The sequence below is a fragment of the Felis catus genome, chromosome B1 (assembly GCF_018350175.1).
Source record: "Felis catus isolate Fca126 chromosome B1, F.catus_Fca126_mat1.0, whole genome shotgun sequence".
Classification (NCBI taxonomy): domain Eukaryota; kingdom Metazoa; phylum Chordata; class Mammalia; order Carnivora; family Felidae; genus Felis; species Felis catus.
Genome location: NC_058371.1, coordinates 185,985,376 through 186,009,396, shown reverse-complemented (window position 1 = coordinate 186,009,396; position 24,021 = coordinate 185,985,376). Strand labels below are relative to the sequence as shown.

The 24,021-nt window shown below is 43.6% G+C and overlaps 1 protein-coding gene and 1 long non-coding RNA gene across 3 annotated transcripts in view; one reads left to right on the top strand and one right to left on the bottom strand.

Moving 5' to 3' along the window:
* The window catches only part of PPARGC1A (PPARG coactivator 1 alpha), a 657,911-nt gene that overhangs the window by 151,270 nt on the left and 482,620 nt on the right, over positions 1-24,021 (bottom strand). The gene's annotated exons all lie outside the window — the stretch shown is intronic.
* On the top strand, positions 1,666-3,385 carry LOC123385100. Its single transcript, XR_006597181.1, has 2 exons — positions 1,666-2,032; positions 2,964-3,385. It is a non-coding gene; the product is annotated as an uncharacterized LOC123385100 (long non-coding RNA).

Here is a 24,021-nt window from a genome sequence, read left to right as displayed (position 1 = left end):
TATATTTTGTGGTTAGTTCATGGAATTATCTTGTTTTATGGGCTTTCTGACAAACTAGACCCAGGCCTCACAAAGAGTCAGCCGACAAAATCCAATTCTAATTTGCTTGGCTCCTTCTTGGTGACTTGCTACTTAAAAGCTTCAGCATAAGATTATTCCCCTGAAGACCCTAGAACACAACTTAGCTCAGTATGAAATAGATGAACTTTAAAGCCCTAAATGGAGTGTCCCCAAACCATTAGCTTCCGCAAAAACGTCTTATAAAATTAATGTTTGTTAAAGAGAGACCTGGGCAAAACCAGAACGCTGAATCACTGAAAATAGATTTTTTTCAGTGCCTTCTGTCTAAAATGAATGAACCAATCCCCGTTGCTTTGTAAGAGAGAAAGTAAAAGTCCAACCCATAGATTAGAGTGTGATACCTCTCAGGCTGCATCAGACGGGCCACCGATATCAACAAAGAATTTCAGCATTACCTTCTAAAATGGAAATAATGACCCACCTTTAACCTCGTCCCTGAAGGGACTTATAAACTCCACAGATAGAGTATATATTCCACTTCACACATACTCATTTTAGAAAGGAGAATGGCTCTGGTGATGGATTTCCATGTCAGAGGGCACCTAGTGTTGCTTTTTGTAGCAGGAATTCTGATGCAAGACTGTTCTAGCTTTATGGGGGCCATGTGAGGTCCTAGGGCACAGTATCACTACTAAGTGGGCTTCATATCCATCGATCCTTTCAGGTATTATTTCCCTGGACACATGTTGGGCATCATCACTAAAAAAACCTCACTGCGTGAACCCAAGTCACAACACTGACCAGCACTACAATTACATTGTAAAGAATGAGTATAATAGCTTTCCTTCTCCTGCTTACCTAGACTACTAAGAATGATTTTAATTGGGTTTGGTGATGAAAAAAAAAAAACCGCCGTTATTTCAGAGGATGGCCAGAACCTCTTTGTCCTCCTTACTTCAAGCTGGGCAAAGGCTTTAGCTCCTAAAATCAACAATCTAAGAGTACCACACATGTCAGGAGATACAGTCTTTCTATTACATAGGACAATGTATTTCCAGAAAGCAAAGGAAAAACAAGAAGGAGAGGGAGAAGGAGGAGAAGAGGAAGAGGAGGAAGGTGAAGAAGGATAAAAAGAAAGAGTACAATGCCATGAATTTTCGACCTTATTGAAATAATTTTCAAATTTCACCTCTTGCCATGCTGATCCAAATATGTTCTAAAACAACACCGTCAACAGCACAGGTCTCCTTGGAAGAAACAAGGAGCCAATGAGCAGCAAGAGGAGTAAGTAGTTGAATTCACTTCACTTCACTTCACTTCAATTCACTTCAATTCAATTCAAAACAGTTGAAAATGTCCCTCTGGGGAAAAGAACTGGTATCAATATTTAGCCTTTGACTGTATCCAAATGATTCCCAATTTCTTATCAATTCTACATGCTCTCAGAATTTTTCTGTGTTTCTCTGGTAAAGCATCTAGACATAGTACATTAAGATCATCACAAACAGTATAGGGTTTAGGACAAAAATCTCAGTCTGTGGAAACAGCCACATTGCTGTTATTTGTTTAAAATTCACTTCCATACTCGCTGAAGCTGTGTAGCTCTGTTTTCACCAGATCCCATTTAGTGCTCATACACTTAGTATTAGTAAATTGGTCCCTTTGGGAATCTAAACTGAGGCGCACGTAACACTACATCTTGGAATTCATAATTCTTTCATAATCACCTCCCATTTGGCATCTGTGAACTCACAAAGGCAGGTTTCCTCAGTGAAGATCTGTTCCGAGTCCAATATTTACATAAACAATTTCTGTTTGGAGTGCAGGTTCCTTCATGCACCAATGACTACTCCATCTATGTAGGCCTCTAAATTTCATGTTAAATAAATTTTAGCACTACTGAAATACTTCAAAAAATCTTCACTGTTTTTCAGCATGAAAAGTCATGTAGACCATCTCGAGAGGTATTTTGCGAATTCTTAATGGAGTAAATGCAAGAACAATTTGAATTGTAAGTATTATTCCGATTACAGGAAATTTTTGAGTTATATATAAATAAATGTGTGTGTGTGTGTGTGTGTGTGCGTGTATCTATAGATAGATAGATAGATAGATAGATAGATAGATAGATAGATAGTCTCCCTCTCTAGACAGAAGTATCCTTGGGACTAGGGACTATTTACCTATCCAGAATATGGTCTAGCAAATACCCACGGCATTAACTTTTTACTCAACTTCAGTTCCATTTTAAAACAAGAAAGTGATTACGATTTCTCAGTCAAAATAAGCCTTTGATTCTGTACCCTTCTTTTAATTGTATAGCCTCTTACCTGCTTAAATTATCTGCTTATCAAATCATCAGTGATAAAATGAATAACACACAGCGTTGCTATGGCTTGGTGAAGCTAGCTAGCACCCAGCGGCCAAAAGAGGTATCGCCCTTCTAGAAAGTAATTTGTCAATACAAATTTAAATATTTTTTTCAAAATGCCTGCGTGTTGGCCCAAATGTATGTAGAGGAGTTTATTCTAAGGAAAAGAATTTGAAGGGTTCGAGGATATTTGTAAAGGGTATTCATTTGGCATCCCTTTAGCGGTTCGTACACATAGGAAAACCTCAATGTCCATCAAGAGGGGGTTGAGGAAATCAGTTGTGGAACATCTTTGCACTGTAAAAATGCAATCATGCTCCCTGCTCAAGGAAGTGGAACATAACTCCCACCCCTTAAGTGTGGGCTATACTTAGTGACTTGTTTCTAAAGAGTACAATATAAAACGTGGGGTAGAAAGTAACTTTACAGCAGAGAAATCTGACACGCAGACCGGAGCCAGGTGATCAAGATTAACATCATAATTCATGTTGAAAGCATGTATTCTTGACATGATATGTTGAGGACAGCACTTTACCTCTGTGGACTTCCTCCCCCAAACCCGTAACCACAGTCTAATCACCAGAAAAGCAGGAGACAAATCCCAGTCGAGGCTCATCCTATAACACATCTGACGAGTATTCTTCAAAACTGTCAAGATCATCAAAAATCAAGGAGAGTCTGAGAAACTGTCACAGCCCAGAGAAGCCTAAGGAGACATGACAACTAAATGGAATGTGGGATCCTGGATGGGATCCTGGAACAGAAAAAGGACATTAGGGAAAAACTAATGAAATCCGATTAAAGAACTGAGTTTAGTTAATAGTCATGTATCAATATTGGTTCATTAGTTGTGACAAGCATGCCGGAATAATAGAAGATACTAAATTAGGTGAAACGGGGTACAAAGTGTGTGGGAATTCTCCAAATTCTCTTTACAACTTTTCCATAACTTCCATAAATTTTATCCTAAAATAAAAAGCCTATTTGAAATCATGCAGTCGTGAACGCTCATGGTAAATAGATACGTGCACCTCTTCCAGATTAGGTTACACGTTACCACGTACCCCCACGGTACCCTGAGCTGCTCTTACCCTTGAGCACACATCACACGCACGTGGTGTCTCGACAGCCTCCTCCCCACTTCATGAGGGCACAGAGTAATTCTGTTCTGCGCAAAATTCTCCTAACACTGCGCGTGGTGCTTACCAGGTACTTCCTAGATACCCGCTAAAGAAATGAATGGGTTACTGCGTTGTCAAGCGACAACAAGAATAAAAAAAAATTCGAAAGTAGCTTACAGAACACAAGGTAGAGCATCCGATCCTCTGTCACACGGGAATGATACGACCTTGCACAAGTCAGTTCACAGCTCTGAGCCCCGGGGTCTTAATCTCCAGAACAAAGATGATAAGTTGCACACATCCCCATAGGCTGGTCCTGAGGATTCGTGGGTTAACACGTATGAAACACGTGTTCTCTCTCCCACCTCCTCTCTTTGTGGGGCGATGCACTTAATCTCTCACCCAGATGGAGTGATTAAAAACTGTGTCTGTATGAGAAGCTACAACCCAGACTGAACAACGTTGGCCGTTTTCCTCAGTTATTTTAAAGCGATCGTTTCTCTCTGCTCACGATTTTTAATGACGAAAAGGTATTACGCTTCTTAATATTGATAAGCTATTAAGAAAGAGATACAAACATGCAGGCACCTGGACCAGTGACACATAACAAAGACACCTAGGATGTGGTTCTGTCCTGCGCACAATGTATAATCTAGCTGAAGAGACTAGGGACAAAGAGAGCCACCCAAAAGTTGAAGAACCAGTCAGTGAAGCAATATAACAGATCAGGAAAGCAAATGCTCTCTGCTGAGAAGCAACTGAGGCAGCAGCAATGATCGAGAGGACGGTGCCTGGGCGAGAGGAAAGGGTGCCGCGGGGAGCAGACACTGGGAATGAGTAGGCGGGGAGGGTGGGCCCAGCAGGAGGGGCAGCCGGGGTCAAAGCACAGGGTTGGCGAAGCTCAGGGCCTAGCAGTGTGCGAGGCACAAGGCTTGCCTTTTATAGCCACATCAGTCTGGGTCCTTTAACTGTTCCCAAGTCCCCATGTTTGTTTTCCAAAAAAACTCCTGACTCACGAAACCCTCATCAAGCCTTTCTGACCCGCTCCCGTTACATAGAAAGAGGAACAAACGACCGAAAGAAGCCTAACCTGATTTCTGAGTTTGTATTTCCAACGCCAGTGACGCACATGTCACGATGGTCAGCCTCATGTGACCTGCAGATGTGAGTCACAAACGGCCGGAGACGCCCAAGTGGCAGGATCCCGCACAGCTGGAGGCGGTCGCAGAATGACAGGCCCGACCCTCCCTCCTCCCTGGGACCAAACAGACTCTCTCTCTCTCGCTATCATAACTTGGCACGGATATCTTTAGGACGCCGTGCTCCCAGACAGAGCGGGGGAAGCAGGGAACGAATTGGGCCTCGCTGCCTGACAACACGTCGCGGGGGGGACGCGCTCTCTCCCGTCCCCCCCAGAAAACAGTACCCACTTGGCCCACCAGGAGACCCGATGGCCTTTTTAAAAATAGATTTGGCCAAACGATCGTGCGGGCAAATGCTGACTTGCAGTCTCGGAGACATCTCGTCGTCAGGCGCCGCAAGATGAACGCAGGGTCTATTTTCACCGCGAGCGAGCCGTGAACGGAAGCACCAAGGAGAAACTCGCTGCTCGTCTCCATCAGGCGGAGCCAAAGCGGGACTGGCTCGAACAGTTGCCAAAATACCTCGCGCGCGGGCGCGCAGCGGCTTCAGCTTGAAGAATGGCATCGGGCGGCTACAAATCCCGAACAGGAGGATCTCCCGTTGCCCAGCTCAAGCTCAAAGCACAAAAAAAAAGAAAAAAAGAAAAAAGAAAAAAAAAAAAAAGAAAAAAAAATCTTTCCCCCGCCGTGTGCCAGGGACTTGACAGTGGAATAATATTAGTAGGAAGAGCAGCAGGTCCGAGTGCAACTCAGACGGACGGGAACGAGAAAAAGGGCCATGAATAAAGCCTGCTCCGAAAGTCGAGGGGATTGGTTCTTTTTTTGATCCTTTTTAGGTTTTCCCCCCAAGGCAGATCCTGGCCTTCAAGCATCAAGGCTGGGAGTGGTTTTCAGGTGTATGTATTCCCTTCCTGGTGGGGAGGTTAAAAAGAATTAATATCTACGTATATTATGTGTGCAGGTATTTTGCTCTCTTATTAACGGCTCCAGAGATAGCATTTTTGAATATTCATGTGACACCTCTGGTGTCAATATCTCCTTACAACAATCAGACTGAACTCACAGAGCCCAATTGTGCACTCTCTGCCTCTGGCAGGTTAGTGCGAAATTCGATTTGTACTAATCAGCCCCTGGCTGTTGAAGCATGTAATATACTTGATGTGACAATTCCCTGTCTTGCAATATCTACTGTTCCCCCCTGGAGGTTCCCTGGTGCCAGCTAACTGGGAGCGATCACCTCATTGAGAGAATTAGGTATAACGAAGGGTCAGGTTCGGAACCCGTTAATAAGGAGGCTGATGGTGATGATCTGACGAGCACTAATACGAACTATGGCAGCTAATAATTATGGTGTGCCTACTGTGTGCCAACCACTGTACTAAATGTTTCCGTAGAGTATCTTATTTGCCCTGCAAAATAATCCTGTTACATTACCGGCACCCTTTAATGGAGGGGGACCCGGAGGCTTAAGGAACACTCGATCGGCCTGCCCAAGGTCACACTAGTGTTAATTAGGAGAGATGGGATTTGAACCTGCACAGTGCACGCTAGTCCACTACCCAGATCCCCAAAGCTTGCTTACTACCCCTTAGTGCACGCAGGAAATAAAAGCCACAGGGTCGAGACGTGGCCCCTCAGAGCTCACACACATCACACGTGGAGATCTATCTCCTCTCGGGTCCAACAGAATTGCTGACACTCTCAGGCTCCTGGGTCTGTCCGATGCATACCGGGCATGTGGCCGCCTGTTGGAGCAGCCTAGAATAGAAGAGCTACATAACTGCCGGTGTGGGAGGCAGAGAGCGGGCACCAGGGAAATTACATGTGTTTCTCCCTCCCTGCTGTGCTGGGCTCCATATTTGCTTCCTTTCCCTTTCAGATGTACAGCAGGAACTAGGGAGCCAAGTGGAGACAGGAGGGCCTGGTTTTTCCTCGGGTATCACAAACCCTTGCGAAGAGCCTTCTGATTTTGCCACTCAGCTGCAGTTTCCTTTTGGGAATGGCCACTCTGTGTTCTCGTGCTTCCTGAATTCTTATCAGCCAAGAACGCAGCCGCCCTCCTCTCGGTCTGAAAAGCCTCTACTACTCTTTTATTCTTTTAATTCACTCATCTCTCCAACAAATGTTTGCTGAGTACCACTCTGTGCCAGGTACCATGTGGTCAGGATACACGATTAATCGGGCACTTGCTAACTTCAGCGGGTCCAGCATTTAGTAGGGAAAACAAAACTACGGTTCCTACCTTTAAAAACGCGTGGCAATTTTCTTCGCTATAGTAGAGTAGCCCACGTGGGGAAGGGAGGAGGGGGAAGAGAGAGGCAGGAAGGCCAGAAAACGCTAAGGAACAAATCCTGTGTGACAATCCCCGTTTCAGATGCCTCGCACACATCTCACTGAATCCCCTCTACGGTTCTGAGACGCAAGTACTGTAACCCCCGTTCTACGGCTAACCGGGGTTCAGACAGGTTCAGCAACACCTTTTCCAAGACCAGGGAGGTTTCAAAGGTTCTGTCTGGGAGGCTCGGTGGGGTTGAAGGCAGCTGGACCAAGGGGATCCCTGGGGCTGGTACTGAAGCTGCATTTGCAGAGCGAGCCCATTGCCCTGACTTACGAACACCACACGTCCCAGCATGCCCAGCATGGTCCCTCTTCGTGCCTGTGGTCCCTGAAAAAATTATTACAAACTCCTGTTTTCACTTGTAAGTGTTCTACTTTCATAATAACTTACATGATCGTCCCAGTTTGAATTCTGTTCTACTCTTATTCGGAGTTGGCTGGGAGAAGATTGGTAGACATTGGTGAGCCTGAAGATTCTGTTTCCCAAGCCGGCCCGCGGGAGCACCCGGAGCCAAAACACTGGTGACCAGCACAAGTGCGCTTCTTCCCCAAGTGAACACGCTCCAAATCCGGAGCTCTTTTAACCAACATACCCGCTCCCTAGGAGAATCGTAGCTGGACGTGAACTTATAACCTAATTCCCAGATGGCATTACTTTCTCTTGGCCTAAACTAGTTCTTACCTCGTATTTCTAGTCGGGAGACAAACAGATAGCTGAATGGCACAGCACTGGTTCAGTGAAGATCGTTTCTGAATTAGCTGCCCGTTGTTAGGCAATCCGACTAAAGATCAATTAACAGACCACTCAGAAACTCGAAGAGCCCTCACACAGATCATGGACCAGGCACAGCTTCACTTATCCCACAAAAAGCCAATGCAATTTCGACTCTGTCAACCACACTTGGAATGAGGTGCACAAAAGAAACAAAGAAAACATCATGACGCTTTGCAATCATTGACTGTCTCTATGCTGGGCTGTTCCATAATGGAAGTCCCAAAGCACCAAGCAAAGCACTAAATTACGTACAGGTAGGGGCTGGATATAGGCTGCCAGCCGGCTTTTAGCAACATCCCCCATATGGCTAGGAACACTCGTGCCAGTTAATTAGCACTGGCATTAATCGAGAGAAGGAACATTGACCAGGACATCGAGGTTATCCTTAGACTATTTAAATATGTCATGTGATCACTCGTTCCATCTGTTATCAACATACTTCACACTTAATCCAGTAAATAACCTCCCTACCATTTTAAGCAAATGGATTCCATTTTGGCAGACCTCTTTAGACTTTACAAACCTTGAGATATTTTTCTTCCCCCTAGAATCTATATTGTGAAGTGTCACAGTGTCCTGATGTGAATTCAAGGACAAGAGCCACCCTTGCCCTCCATCCATGACACCCTGGGGAAGTACCCACAAGAGGTGGGGGGGGAAAAAAAACCAATCACATGCCATCACTCACTCAAATGCATATTTTTCACTTTGCAGCTACCCTACAAATCTCCCTTGTTTTCTTTCCATGCTCACAATTCTGCTGAAAGCACATAGAAAATAAAGCCCATTATTCAAATGAATTTCACCGTGCACTAAAAATGTGACTGAGTTTAGACAGAAACCCATTTTAAAAGTGCTCTCCTCTGAAATGGATGATGGCAGGCAAGGTATAAAACACTCGGGTACTTAGAAAAGTAGATAGCAAATAGTCCCAACCCCGAAACACCTTATTGGCAAATTGACTCATCATAGGCATAGACCCGAAGTAGACTTCTGATCCACTTCCTAGAAAGGTATATATTCCACACATTTTTAAGAATACTGATATAAATCTTCCCTGAGAAACTTATCTTCAGAAGAGTCTGTTTTCTTGCCCTAAGAAAAGTGACACATTCAATACATCATCAGTCTCTAGTATCTCTTTAGCTACTCTCTTCTACAGACTCCCTTCTTCCCCAACATTCGCTCCAAAGCCAGTTTTTAGGAGGTTGACAAAAACGTACTTCATTTCCCCAATTCCCAAGATGGCCTTTAAGGAGAGACCAAAGCCAGAACAAGGCTGCATACAACACTGTGAGTATTGGTCAGGTGAAGGTGAAAATAATCCCAAATAGCAACGGAGCCTTCTGTCAGGGCTGAAAGGCCTCTTGAAATAATGGACAGAAAGCACTGGACCTGACTCAGGAAGACGTAAGGTTCAAATCCTGTTTCCTCCAGAATGGCGACCTTGGCGAAATGACTCGATCTCTCCTAGCTGGAACATGACAATCAGATCCCTATCCTCTGCACGTGTCAGAGTGGGGCTGAGGATCCAGGGTGAAAACGGCCATTGTCATTGCCATCCTATCCACTGTGGACTTGGCACGCTAGTGATAATTAGGGTTAGTTCCCTGCTCTATTACTGCACATAAAAGATATTACCGAATCTGCAATTTAGTCTTAACAAGAAGTACAACTTAACTCGTCCAGGTAGCTTCGTGTGACAAAGCAGACGCTTACTAGTCTAATTTTACCCTAAGCACAGGGAAAATCCAAAAGTCATCTCAGGAGCCAATTAATCAGAGAGAGATAATTAAATTTTACACATCGGACTAAGTTTTAACTAGGACACTAGAGCTACCTTGAGGATTACGTAGTGTTTCCCGCTTTGGGGAAAATGCAAGTGTTGTAATCATACAATGGTTCGGTTCAACAAATATTTATGACCCGCTTCATGCCGGCTCTTGTAGGCTCTGGGTAGTAAGAGAAATGAGACCCTTTCCCTGAGTCTGAAAGGCCAGCGGTCCAGGAAGCAGAGTCCAACACTCGGTGTCGATGTGATATATGATACGGGAGCGATGAGACAGAGGTACACGGAGACTGAAGGATGATTCCCTAGAAGGGATGCCAGGTCGGAGTCAAGATGAATAAGTGTTAGATGGGTGGCCAGGAGCAGGAAGGGTGATGCCAGGCAAGGGGAAGAGCACACACAAGACCTTGCGTGGAAACTTTACAGGGAGCTAAATGCTGGGCCTTTTTTCCTAGAAAACAGAACAGAGGAAGGTCTGGAACATGAAGCTAGGGAGTATGATTAAACAGATAACCTAATGATAGGAGACGGGTGTCACGCATCATCAAAGGATTCTTGACTTTAGTCTTGATATCTCACACAGCTTTTCTTCGCAAAAGACCAAAACACGCAAACAAACCGCATTCCAGTGCGTAAAGCCCGGGTTTACCACAGATTCTGAAGAAAACATCCGTTACCCAAATAAGAAGCAGAGGGATACATACGAGGAGGGGGGTGGTGGCCCAAGGGAAGCTGAAAAGCTGACTCCCTCTGCCCGACATTCACAGCCCAAAACTACCTCGGAGTTGAGAAGGGAAAACCGAGAGCTTAACCATTCTGCTCTAACCTCTTCAGTGTACCGACTCGAGTAGTTATCGGTCTCTCGGTCTAGAACCCATTCGTGCGAAGTAAATTGGTCGCCCTCTGCCCTACCAGCAAAGCCATTACCTTCCCCCCCAAGACAATGCTTCAGGAGCCACCATTCATATCCATCATCAGGGATTTGTGTAAATATTGGAACAGTTATTAATGAAAGCTCAGACTGAAGGATGGTGGTTCATCTGGAACGTGTCTGTAGGTTGAATCATTTTGTTTATAACTCACGGTCATTTCCTTCCACTTCCCCATCACCGTTTACCACGCGGGACACTCCGGTCCACGGTTCTCCCAAGTGTTCTGTTACTTGTCCTGACAGAGGCTGCTGGACAAACCAGTCTCCAGTAAAATCTTAACGCTATCTTGTGGTTTATTCTTCTCTGAATCGGCCATTAGAAATCTCCCTCCCCAGTTCACAGGTTCGCAGACGCCTCTAAAAGGGTTCAGAGCACAAAATGATACGTTCAAGTCCTCTGAATTAGAAAATAGGTCACAAAGTCGATTTTACCACACCTCTGTAACTAGCCCCTCTTCATTTAAACCGTCGGTGCAGAGTCTGTGTCCCTCAGAAATCTTTTCCCATAAGCCTATTCTAACGTATTATGCGAAGCTGTGACAGGCAACCTTGTTTTCTTCCCCTATTGCCTGCCTGCTTGGGAGACATTCAAGTTTGCTATAACTTGGTCTAACTTTTGAGTCTCCGCTTCCTTTCCAAAAGCAGAAGTCAAAAAAAAAAAAAAAAAAAAAAACCCAACAATGAAAAAAACCAAAAACTAGACAGGGCTAGAAGGAAACACTTGACTCTCTTGTGAGCTTTTCCAAGCAGGTTACAAGTTGAACGTATTGGGTCTATGTTCATTGAATGCATCAAAGAAATATTAGGGTATCTTTCCGAAGACACAGCCGGTCAACTTCTATTTTTAGCAACTGTAATTGCAATGCGCTATCTGGCATTTCTAAATCACCCCCTGTTGCTCCTTTTGAGTCAACCTCTCAGTGGCCACCCAGGACAACGTATTATTATGTTACAGAAGAAATTTATGATAGAACCATGTTGGTTCAGCTCTAACCACACAGAGTACACGCTTCTGCAGGTATTTGGTGCAGATGTTTGAACGATCAGCCCCTAGCATTTACTGTAACATCCAAGGTATCCATTAGAGATTATGCAATCATTAGATTATAGAACAATATCCCCGGTGAAGCAGCCTGGGCTTCGTTTTCCAGAGAATTTAAAGCTCACTCAGGTTACGCCTGCATGAGCCGTTGTTTCTTCGCAATTTTCAGAACCATGTCATTACTCACGTCCACAAATACTCAGTAACAAAAGGAATTGTGACCGTTTTATGATTGATTCGAGTCGTCAAACAACTTCACCTTCCAAAGTTAGAAACCCGAAGAGCTAAGTGCCAAGAAGAAAATACAAGGCCACATTGTCACACCTGGAAATACACAAGGGGATTCCAGGCACTTCACGCGATAAAAGTGCTTCAAATTAGAACAGCACGTTCATTGTAACCAAGATTGTTTACAGGACTATGCTGTCCAGTAAGAAACATTCAGTGGAATTTCCTATGAAATGTGGCTTTATTCCTTCCCCCATGTCATCACTTACCCACCTAACCCCCTACGATCAGTCATATCCTTCTTTCTTTTCTTTTCTTTCTTTCTTTTTTTTTTCTTAACCTGTTCATAGCAACCTGTTCATAGCAACCTGTTCATAACATAGTTATGTTATGAACATAACCTGTTCATAACATAGTTACCACTTTGGATTTTAAATTACTTATAGATGCTGGCTCCCTTTCCCAACCAAGTTGAACTTTGTATTACTACGTTAGTGTTTCTAGGATGCAAAGGCAAGGGAGAATGAGATCTTCATAGTAAGCTCAACCATACCAAACGTGCTACAAAAAATAAACACGCTCTGTTCTCCTGCTGTAGCAGTTAAGCAATGCTAACTGTGGTGGTAACCAGTTTTCACATACTGTTCACTTTCTAGCAGGTTGGTCCCAGGCATATGTCAGTAGTCAGATAAATATTTATTTCAAGCAATGGTCATTTTAAAGGCTTTTTGGACAATTTTGCACGATTTGTAACCTCCGTGTAATATATATTCTTTTATATTTAAAAAGGCTCTGGAGAATTCTTTCACACCGTTTTCCAACTAAAGGCTTGTGGGAAGAGTTCACATTTAGCTGTTTAACACGAAAAAGTTTATTTTATTTTATTTTTTTAATTTTTTTTTTCAACGTTTATTTATTTTTGGGACAGAGAGAGACAGAGCATGAATGGGGGAGGGGCAGAGAGAGAGAGAGGGAGACACAGAATCGGAAACAGGCTCCAGGCTCTGAGCCATCAGCCCAGAGCCCGACGCGGGGCTCGAACTCACGGACCGCGAGATCGTGACCTGGCTGAAGTCGGACGCTTAACCGACTGCGCCACCCAGGCGCCCCTAACACGAAAAAGTTTAAATGAAACTTTGAAATAGTCTCAATAATTATATAACACAACTTTAGCATAACGATAGCAGAAGCCAATCGGAAATACAATGTCTATTAATAAAGCAGAATAAGATGGAGAAAAAGAATATAAATAGAAGGCATATGTATTTGTCTCTACAAAGCTGTGAAGAGATAGGTTGTTTCATACTGAAGCAACGTCCCATGCTTTGCCATGTGTCATGTTTATAACTTATTACAAATGTGAATTGGGTTTCTCTATTTCCTAACTCTTAAAAGTCTGTACTAAGAAAAGATATTTCCAATAATTGAAGATCTAAGGAAATTATCCACTTCTTAACACCACAGCCCAAATATTCTATGCACAACCAGGAAATAGCAGCCCGTAAATTCTCAGCTTTGCTGCTTTTTTGCACTAAATGTCCCTGGATATCAGTATTTGCTAGAAGAGATATCAGACTGTAACTAATAAGAAAAGGCACAGGTAAAAAGGCAGGGACATTCCATTTTTCTTGAAACAGCATCTTTCTTTTGAGGCAAAGTTATACTTCAATTGACAAGATAACCAAAATGTTTATCTGTACTCAATTTAAGTTCAAATCAAGGTCCAAGCACTAAATACCAGCACGGTTTTTTTTGCAGCATTTCCTCAAATTGGGAAAAACCTCCATGGTGGTGATTTCTTTACTGAAGCTTTTAAAATGCGTTCAGAATACCCCGTGCTTGTGTTACTATTAATAAATGTGAATTCTTTACCCTAGAAAACCTCTGGAAATACACACAGCATCTGCCCAGAATATAAAACAACATTGATTTATGCCTTGAATGTAGAATTACAATGAATAGCAAACAAATTCATTATGATGGCATAAAAATATCAAAATAAATTACTCCCTAGTATGTACACCACATTGTAGGTTATTAGTTATTAATATCATTATTCATGACAGGCCTAACTACGGAGGTAAAGGGGCAATTTTCTTTATTACTAGGCATTCCTCTAAAACTGGTTAGTTGCACAAGGGCAGAAATCAAGGTAACCTAGAGTGAATGTCCAGAGGGACAGTGGTGTTAGATGTGCCCGAAAGGAAATCGGCACCAGCGAGAAACATGCATGATCAAAGCAAAAGACCTGGGATGTGCCCTGGTCATTTATTCATATTTTTATTGAGTAATAAAAGCCAATATGTACTGAGCACTCCATAGACGCCTGTCTTTGGGATAACTACCATAGATGCATTATTCCTGTATATTCTTATGATCCCGTGGGATAGAAATTTCATCTTCGTTTTATCAATGGGAAAAACCAAGGCATAGAGACTTGAAGTAACTAACGAAATATTGGAAAATAGAAGCAGAGCTAGATCCTAGGGCCGCCTAACTTCCAAGTCCTTTCTCTAGACCAGAGGCCAAGAAACTTTCTGTCAAGAGCCAGATGGTAAATACTTTTGGCTTCGTGAGTCATACATTCTCTGTAACAACCACTCTGCCACCGGAGAGCAAAAACGACCGTTGACAGTGTGTCAAGGCAAGAGTGTGGCTGTGTTCTAGTAAAATTTTACTGAAGGATACTGAAATTTGAATTTCACATAATTTTTAATGTGCCACGGGATATCCTCCTTCCTTTAGCTTTCTCCAACCACTTAAAAATGTAAAAAACATTCTCGGCACACTGACTAACAACAAAAACAGATTGAGGGCTAGATTTGATCAGGGGGCTGTTTGCAAAATTTGCCGTAGAATGATGCGTTTCTAACTTTGATGTACATGCGCATCACCTGGGGATTAGGTTCAAATGCGGATTTTGATTCAAGAGGTCTTGGGTGGGGTCTGGAAATTCTGAAAATCTCACAAACTTCCAGGTGACGTTGATGGCGCTGGTCCACGGACCACCCTGAGGAACGAAGCTGTATACTACAGCGCTATCCTACGAAATCTCTAAAGATGCTACTTTTCCTATGTCCAGAGTTTGGGTTAATGATCGCTCTTAAGCTCTCCAAGCTGGGAACCTTGGAGCCCCCTCTCCCTATCATTATTGTCCCACCTCTGAATGCTCTTTCTAGGGTCTCTGCCTCCTTTTCATCTCCAATCTCCAATGCCGCTGCCCAGTCACATCCTCCAAATGGGTCTCTCATTTTCAGTCTTCTTGGAAATGTTTCCTCTATTTGAAAATACGAGAAAATTCTTTCTCTCCAAAATAAAATCCAAACATTTCCCTCCCTGACTCATACTCATGTCAGTGAGGGACTAATGCATACAAAATAAAACTCAAGTGCTAAGTTCTTCACAATCTCACCTAACCAATTGTGCCAAGTTTGTCTTGCATATTTTCTTTTCTTTAATGTGTATTTATTTTTGAGAGAGAGAGAGAGAGAGAGAGAGCAGGGGAGGGGCAGAGAGAGAGGAGGACAGAGGATCCCAGGAGGGCTCTGCGCTGACAGCAGCAAGCCTGATGTGGGGCTCGAACTCATGAACTGTGAGATCACGACCTGAGCCGAAGGTGGACGCTTAACCGACTGAGCCACCCAGGCCCCCCGTCTTGAACATTTTCTTTCTCTCTCTCTCTTTCTTTCTTTTTAAATGTTTAATGTTTATTTTATTTTTGAAAGAAAGAGAGAGAGACAGAGTGTGAGTGGGGGAGGCAAAGAGAGAGAGAGAGAGAGAGAGAGAGAGAGAGAGAGAGAGAGAGAAGGAGACAGAATCTGAAACAGGCTCCAGGCTCTGAGGTGTCAGCACAGGCTCCATGCAGGGCTCGAACTCACGAACCACAAGATCATGACCTGAGCCGAAGTCGGAGGCTTAACCGACTGAGCCACCCAGGCGCCCCCGTCTTGCACGTTTTCTAATTATAATAATAACCACAGCCCCAAACTTTTGTCAAGCTCTTACTATGTATCAGGCACAACTGTATTTCTTTTCATCTTTGCTCCAAACAACTGTATGAGGTTAAGTCCTGTTATTTTTTTCCCTTTTACAGATAAGGAAGCTAAGGCAGAAGGAGTTTAGACAACAATAAGAGTTCATAAACCAGAGAGCGAGGATCCGACTCCAGGGCACCACTCAGGCGCATTCCCTCCCAAAGTTAGTTCACGTGCCCATCATGCTTAATCACTGAAGGGTCCCTGACACGGGCCGCGTCATTTCCGGCCGCAGGCCCTTGCAGCCATTTGTCCTCTGCCCACGACCTCCTATCACCATCATCTCCTGTGTTTTTCTCCTCTCTAAATATTCAGCTCCTATCCCCAAGGAATACAGACGCACCCAGGGCCATTAATGTTTTCCTGTGCCTGATTCCCCCACTCACGCCGACCTCCCTTAAGGCAGCGCCTCTGTTTAACTTTGTTTCTGGTGCAGTCATCAGCTAGTACTAAGCTTTGTAGGTAGGAGGTGTTCAGAAAATCTCTGACAGATGAACGAGAGGATTGAGTAACAAATGAATGGAAGAGCGATCAAAGTAGAGGTCATCCTTAGCCTAATTGCCACATCTATTTAAAAAAGGGATTGAATCGGGTAAGTTCTAAGTTGTTCCCATCAACATGTCTTCCTTCTTTCATTCATTCATTCATTCATTCATTCAGTCAGTCAGTCACTCCCGTATTTATTACATTTCTACAACATGTCAGGTATGATTCCAGGTCTTCAGCACCCAACAGCAAGGAAAGCAAAAGCTCTGTCTTTGTGCCTTTTACAGTCTGGTCGGGGAGTGAAGGCTGGGTCAGTGATAAATCCATAGAGGGAACAAAAGGGGCACTCCTTTAAAGAGATCTCCACATACACAGAAAAATAGAGAGCTACTGGGGCACCTGGGTGGCTCAATCAGTGAAGCATCTGACTCCTGATTTCGGCTCTGGTCACCAGCTAGTGGTTCGGGGGATCAAGCCCCACGTCGTGCTCTGCACTGAAAGCACAGAGCTTGCTTGGGATTCTCTCTCTCCCTCTCTCCCTCCGCCCCTCCCCAGCTCACATGCATGCTCTCTCTCTTTCCCCCTCCCTCCCTCAAAATAAATAAAGAGACTTAAAAAAAGAGAGAGAGAGCTATTTATAGGTGATATTTATAATTTTATCAACCAACTCGTATGGCTGCACTGCATCACACCTCCTGCCACATCAGCCATTTCCAGGGGCCAAACCTACTGGAACTGGCTGAGAGGTACGTTTCTGAACATCGTTTTTTTTTGCGTTTCACCTCCGTCTGTTAAAAATACTGAAATGAAAACCAGTCCTGTCATCTTGTTAGCATGAGTCATGTATTTATATAGATTTGATTGTTTTAATTTTCCTTTTTGTGGGTAATGTTATGTAACGATTTTATTCTTCACAGGTTTAACTCGATTTTCAAGATCTTTTGGGCCTTTGGTCTTGACTGAGTTTTGGTGGCATCAGTGTCACTGCCTGCCTGGCACCCTGGGTTTTTTTTAATTTTTTTTTCAACGTTTATTTATTTTTGGGACAGAGAGAGACAGAGCATGAACGGGGGAGGGGCAGAGAGAGAGAGAGGGAGACACAGAATCGGAAACAGGCTCCAGGCTCTGAGCCATCAGCCCAGAGCCCGACGCGGGGCTCGAACTCACGGACCGCGAGATCGTGACCTGGCTGAAGTCGGACGCTTAACCGACTGCGCCACCCAGGCGCCCCAACACCCTGGTTTTTTAATACAACCGGGGTTTCGTTATATGTCCTTTTCCATCGAGGTATGGCATTTCATGAAGACACTTCAATACAGCCCTTCATTTCTAGCTGTACATGGGATGAAGAATCGGTTCCTTTGGTCTTGAAAAACGTACTGCCAATGTGGTGGGAAAAGATAGGTACTATCAATATGGTGGGAATCTGGAATGTTGGCAAAAGCAGAGAGGGCTACCTGAGTTTAGGTTGATGATACGGTCCTTTGGGGCCTTGAAATTGTAGTCGTTTTGAAGTTGCTAAAATCAGTTGCTAAGCAGCCCATTTCTGGGTTAAAATGGGCCCATTTAAATAAGGACACTGCAAATACAAAAAGTAGAGGGATGAGAAACACCACCTTCCCATAATTTGAGAAAGTGATCTTTCAGAGGAAAGGACACTGCTACTTGTTTAGTTGTAGGCTACAAGCACAAATGACTTCATTCAAGTTTGAATTAAGTTCCAAGTATTGGATGAGTTTAACGATAATCATTGTTTTCCTTTTCATTGTACTTATGGGTCATTTTTACTCTAGGTAGAATTGCAGTTACAATAAAAATATAAGCATGCCCATAGAAATAAATATAGCCTGAAATCCTTACAAAATTTTCATAAAAACCCCAGTAAGACAAACTTGTAAATTGGTACATTGAGATTAAAGGCAGCAGATAACGTGACTTAGGCCAACCACAGTTTCATAGCAAAAGTAGATATAAATCCAGGGGCCTAAACATACTTTCCAGGTTTATAACCAGAACTTTCTTTACCTTGTTTAAAATTCTGCTTCACTTTAATTAACTGTATCTGTATCACCTGTAATCTACTTTGACAATTCATTTAACCTTAACAGTATCAATTTTGTTCAAGCACGGGGTAATTTTCAAATCAATGGTCTTATGTGGCTATCTGTTTGTGAATGTCAGTCATTGTACTTTCTATAAAAAAATATCAAAATACAGAAATATGAAATATGTCTTCTTGTACAAATGTGTTTTCTTATAGACATCATGGCAAATGGAAAATAGTTCATAGAAATAAAGTGTAGCCTATGGAAAAATAGCTAATAGAAAATAATGTTTTTATACTTACAGTGTTTATAGTAAAATTACTTCTAGAAAGTACTTCAATGTACTAATGAAACAGAATTGTCTTTAGCATAGACTACGGCACAGCATAAAAATAGATTAATTTGCCCTTCCTACAAGGAAGCCTAAAAACCGTTAGTGAGGATATACCCAAATTGAAGCCTAGTTCTCTTAATTTCTTAAAGAGTATGTTTATTAGTGTGATTTATCCCCAAAGGGTTTATGGTGTATTCATATTGACAGAAGGAGGGGAATTTGGAACACATCCTAGAACTTCAGTATGCAATTAAATGACTTTAGCTAGTACCCTTGATGTTTTTACAAAAAAAAAAAAAAAAGGCCTCCAACCCTCATCCCCCACATTCAGTCCTGCTCCAAACACAAGGTTCTCTGCATGGGAGAGGAGTGTCCCGTCTCTTGTCTCATCAGAGCATGAATGCAAATGTGACTGCATTGATTGAGGGGTGGTATTGCCTACCATATGGCCCTCCTCAATGGACTCAACATGAGGAGGGGCTCTTTGCTGACAGAGAACTAAGCGGGAAACAAAGTGAACACCTGGTCAGATAAAAATCCATCAGGATATTTGAACTGGCTGCCCAGTCTCCAAATTATTCACAGGCATCAAGTCCAAGGTAAAATGAAATGTGCCCCTCTTGCATATTTCAGTAATTATTGTGGTGTTAGAATGTTGTACGACATACCCCTGAATGGAAAAACCTCCTCAATTGGCTGGTGTGCTTCTGGACTCTACACAAGGGGATGGCAAGATACGGTGACCAGAGAAAGAGATTAGAAATTGTGCATCCTCGGGGCGCCTGGGTGGCGCAGTCGGTTAAGCATCCGACTTCAACCAGGTCACGATCTCGCGGTCCGTGAGTTCGAGCCCCGCGTCGGGCTCTGGGCTGATGGCTCAGGGCCTGGAGCCTGTTTCCGATTCTGTGTCTCCCTCTCTCTCTGCCCCTCCCCCGTTCATGCTCTGTCTCTCTCTGTCCCAAAAATAAATAAACGTTGAAAAAAAAAAAAAAAGAAATTGTGCATCCTCCCTGTTTCTTCACTGGGGGCATGCCAGCGCAGTGTGGCTTTGGGGGAAATCACTTGCCCTCGCTTCATCTTGGCCATTTGTTTCGTTTGTTTTTGTTTTCTAAAGTTCATTTATTGATTTTTAGAAGAGAGAGAGGGTGAGCAGGGGAGGGGCAGAGAGAGAGAGAGACAGAGAATCCCAATAGCTCAGAGCCCCACGGGGGGCTTGATCCCACGAATCATGAGATCATGACCTGAACGAAATCAAGAGTCAGACACTCAAGCAACTGAGTACCCAGGCACCCCTCATCTTGGCCAGTTGGCAAGAGGCCAACAGGAAGCCCTGTAGAGATTCTTGCTGCCCTTTTAAACCTTCAAGAGGCGGTGAAGTCTTGGACTCTCTTTTAAGGGTAGAAGGAGAAGGGTAAATGTGACAGGTCGGTCTTTCTCCTTCTTAGCTCTCTGATCAGCACTTTTTGTCCTTCTCATTGATAGAGCAGAACTTCCATATCAGCTGAGAAGGTGATGGCAGCGGAAGATTTTGAATCGTTGGGTGCACAAGTAAAGGCTGTTTATCAGTAAGTGCACCAGGCCATGGTAAACTCAGCGAGCTTCTGTAATGAGTGCCCAAGAGCAGAGGGGAAACCTTGAGTCTGTAAAAAAGCAACTCAGCCTTAAGCTTGGTCAGCCTGGGCAAATGCTCAAAATGGCGATTTCAAGGCCAGACTAATGAGCTAATAAATTATAGTCACTTCACACGCAACCTGGTATGATTTCTCCTGCTGAGTTGAATCAGGTAGCAATCTAGGCTAACCTTTAAAAACTGATTTGAAATCTCCCAATAAGGTGGCCACATAGATTCAGCCTCTATTTTAGATATGAAGGCCTAAATTCTCATCCTTTTGTGTCAGAAATATCTCCAGAGCAGTAGTGATTTTGTCCCCCAGGGGACAGTTGGCAATGTCAGGAGACATTTTTAGTTGTGACTACATAGGGGACAGGGATGCTACTCACACCAGTAGATGGAAGTCAGAGATGCTGTTAAACACCCTACAGTATACAGGACAGCCCCTCCACCCCCACAAAGAATGATCTGGACCAAAATATCAATAGTACTAAAGTATTATCAAGAAACCCCTCTAGGGGTTCCTGGGTGACTCAGTCAGTTAGGCATCCAACTCTTGATTTTGGCTCAGGTCACGATCTCATGGTTTGTGGGATCGAGCCCCCCGTCGGGCTCAGCACTGTCAGTATGGAGCCTGCTTGGGATTCTCTCTCTCTCTCCCTCTCTCTCTGCTCCTCCCCCACTCTCTCTCTCAAAATAAGTAAACAAACTTAAAAAAAAAAAAAAAAAGAGAAACCCTTCTCTAGAGCATACATATTAAGCAAAGGAGGGCTAATTTGACCAAAAAGAGTGAGCTGGAAACCCGTGGCTCCTAATTTACAAGGCAGGAATGAGCAGAACCTGCAAGTCTCCTTGAGTTCCCCTGGGCATGTGTTGGCCAAGTAAATCCTGTATGGAGTCCTACCGAGCACAATACATTTGTCCTATGAAAATGACTAAAACGAAAAAGGAGGAAAACCATCATTATTTCTGGCACAGAGCCTCATCATCTTGAATTGTGAGATGTGTCCTGCAGGTGGGTAAGATTTAATGAGCATGCTCAATTAGCTGCATCACCTCCACCTAGGGTGAAAGTCATCACGTTGTTACAGAGCTTGAGGCTTCAAACCCTCCTTAATCTGCCCAAATTCATAACAAAATTAAGCATCACTAAAGCCTTCCCAATTTCACCGGGACTCTGACGGACTAATGGACTTACACGTACATGGCAAAATAATGGTGGTTAGATTAATCCCTCTGATCAACGCGTACTCTCATTTGGAGTTATCAAGGAAATAATCTACGAATAGTTGCATTAATTACATTTCTGCACTTTCGTTTAGTGAAGCGTACACATTGGCAGAAAAAGCAGAAGGATGGCTAAAAGCATGTGCATGTGTGGGTAGGTATACTTTTCCTAGATAGTTCTCTTAAAAATAATCCCATGACTGGACAGCGAATAATGCCAGGAAAGAGGCAGTGCGCCATTTTACTATTTATATCTCGTAACAATACTATCTCTCCACGAAAGATCTGCCGCCGTAGGAGTTCTGATGACAGAACAGTCATTTAGATTTAATTTCCCTCTGATCAAAATTTCATCAAACTTGAAAAGAAGGTCAGACTCTCCTAACGCAAGGTCCAGTCCCACTTGTGGAGGATTTAAGGGAGGCGGCGAAAGTATATGACCTGATTTATCCTTTCTATAGAAACCATATGTTACCCGGAAGTTCCTGGCCTGCTCAACTGTATCTTCAGAAACTACTGGGGAGACTGGCCATTTCCCTTGTTGACTCCCATATTACCCTTCCTCTAAAAGGTTAGGGCACTTGTGGGTAATTTCAGCACGAATCCGATTTCCAGAGCAACGCAGGACAACGAGGCTGACAGGAACACAGGAACCCCCACCCTCCTGTGTCACCTGTTATTGCGTTAGAAATACACGGTGCGAGAACTGGCCATTTTCACTGTGGTATTTGGGACAGGCGTTAAGTGGTCACATCCTCTGCCTATCACAAGCCCCCCTGTGCTTGTTATGCGGTGATGAGATGCTCATCGCAGAGGACTCTCCTGAAATCACCCTTCTCCCTGCACGGTGACACCAGCCCTAAAGGTGTCCAAGTGAGTACTTTAACTAATAGGCTGTTTTGAGGACTTTGGATAGAGAAATGGATGTGAAGATCATGACCAATAAAGATAATGAGCATTTGCACTGTTAGGTGCCATTTCCAACTAAATCAAACCCTTCTGGCCAGTAAGAAAAGGGTGAGGGGAAAAAAATCAAACGGCAAAATCTGCTGAGAAGGCCAAATGGGTCCAACTTCTACAACCTCTCTTCTCATTTTTTTTTAATAACACACAGAAAGAAAAGAAAGAAAGGAAGAAAGAAAGAAAGAAAGAAAGAAAGAGAAAGAAAGAGAAAGAAAGAAAAAGAAAGGAAAAGAAAAAAAAAAAAAAAGAAAAGAAAAGAAAAGAAAAGAAAAGAAAAGAAAAGAAAAGAAAAAAGAAAAGGAGAGGTAACAAGAGGGGCGGCCAGATTTTCTTTTAGATAAAATATAGCGGGGTAGAAAAGTCTGAATATTCATTCAGCAATAATTGTCACATTCTGTTGTACATCTTGGCGAAAGGCAATGCATCGCTACAAGGGACCGAACCTAGGTTGGTCACACAAGAGCCTGTTAGGGCCGCGAGGACACTGGCCCAACACCTTCATTTTAAAGAGGAGGAAACCGATGCGCAGACAGGGTGAATGTCTTGCTCAAACGATTCTCGAGTAAGAGCACGAGGCAGCAAAACTTGCCGCTTCATCACGTGGCCTCCCCTCTCTGTTCCATTTTCAGATCCACGGCTGAGAACCGTCTCTGGAGCCTACCATCTCTGTGTTCAAGCTGCCCGAGACACTCTGAGAGTGCAAAGGAATCGGTGCCCCCTAACTCTCAACTCCAAACTGGGTGTTTGAACTTGGGGTTGGTTCTTCCTAGCCAGGAAGATATCGGTCTGAGTCTGAGCAATCCCCAATGTCGATACAAGAATCCTGTTTGCCAAACGCTTACTGCACGAACTTGGCCCACTGAGAGCAGAGGGCCTGCGAGGTACCCGCACGTATAGATTATATATAACCTTGACTGAAGCCCAAGTAGAGGAGGTGATCAACGTAGCTGCCATTAGTCTGAGCCTTTTACCTCTCCCATTTCAATTGTCTCCGGCTCTTACCTGAGCCCACGGGAAAGATGCACAGCAAGAAACACGAAAGGCAGGGAGGCCTCTTAAGCTCCAGGGACTTGAGCTCCTAGCTGCAAATTTCCTTTCATTCAAAAGAACACTCTCCACCTTTTTTCTCAGCGCAACACTTACCATGCCCATGAGGGGGGGAAAGTGTTTCTCACCAGGAATAAGCTGTAAGGTATATTTGAAAATTGAGATTTTTGAATTGCAATTGGCATCTCTCGGTGCCTTTCAGATGGGGGCCATCTAACTGCAAAGTGACATTTTGTGATGCGGACGTAGTGGAGACCCAGTGAAAAACCACAATCAATCCGTTTCTAAAACACAGGCTCAAGAAACTGGGACCTAGCATTAAACCTGGAAGATCTTTTATGATTGTTCGTCAAAGGAAAATAGCAAGAGACATTCATTTTTCAAATTATTCTCCCTCACTAGCCTCTCTCATGGCTATTACCATGAGCAATATCATTCTTTACCCACTGCAGGAACCTTTTGTGAGCAAAATACCATAGAAAATCTTTACTTTCAAATCCATTCACTCCTGGCAAG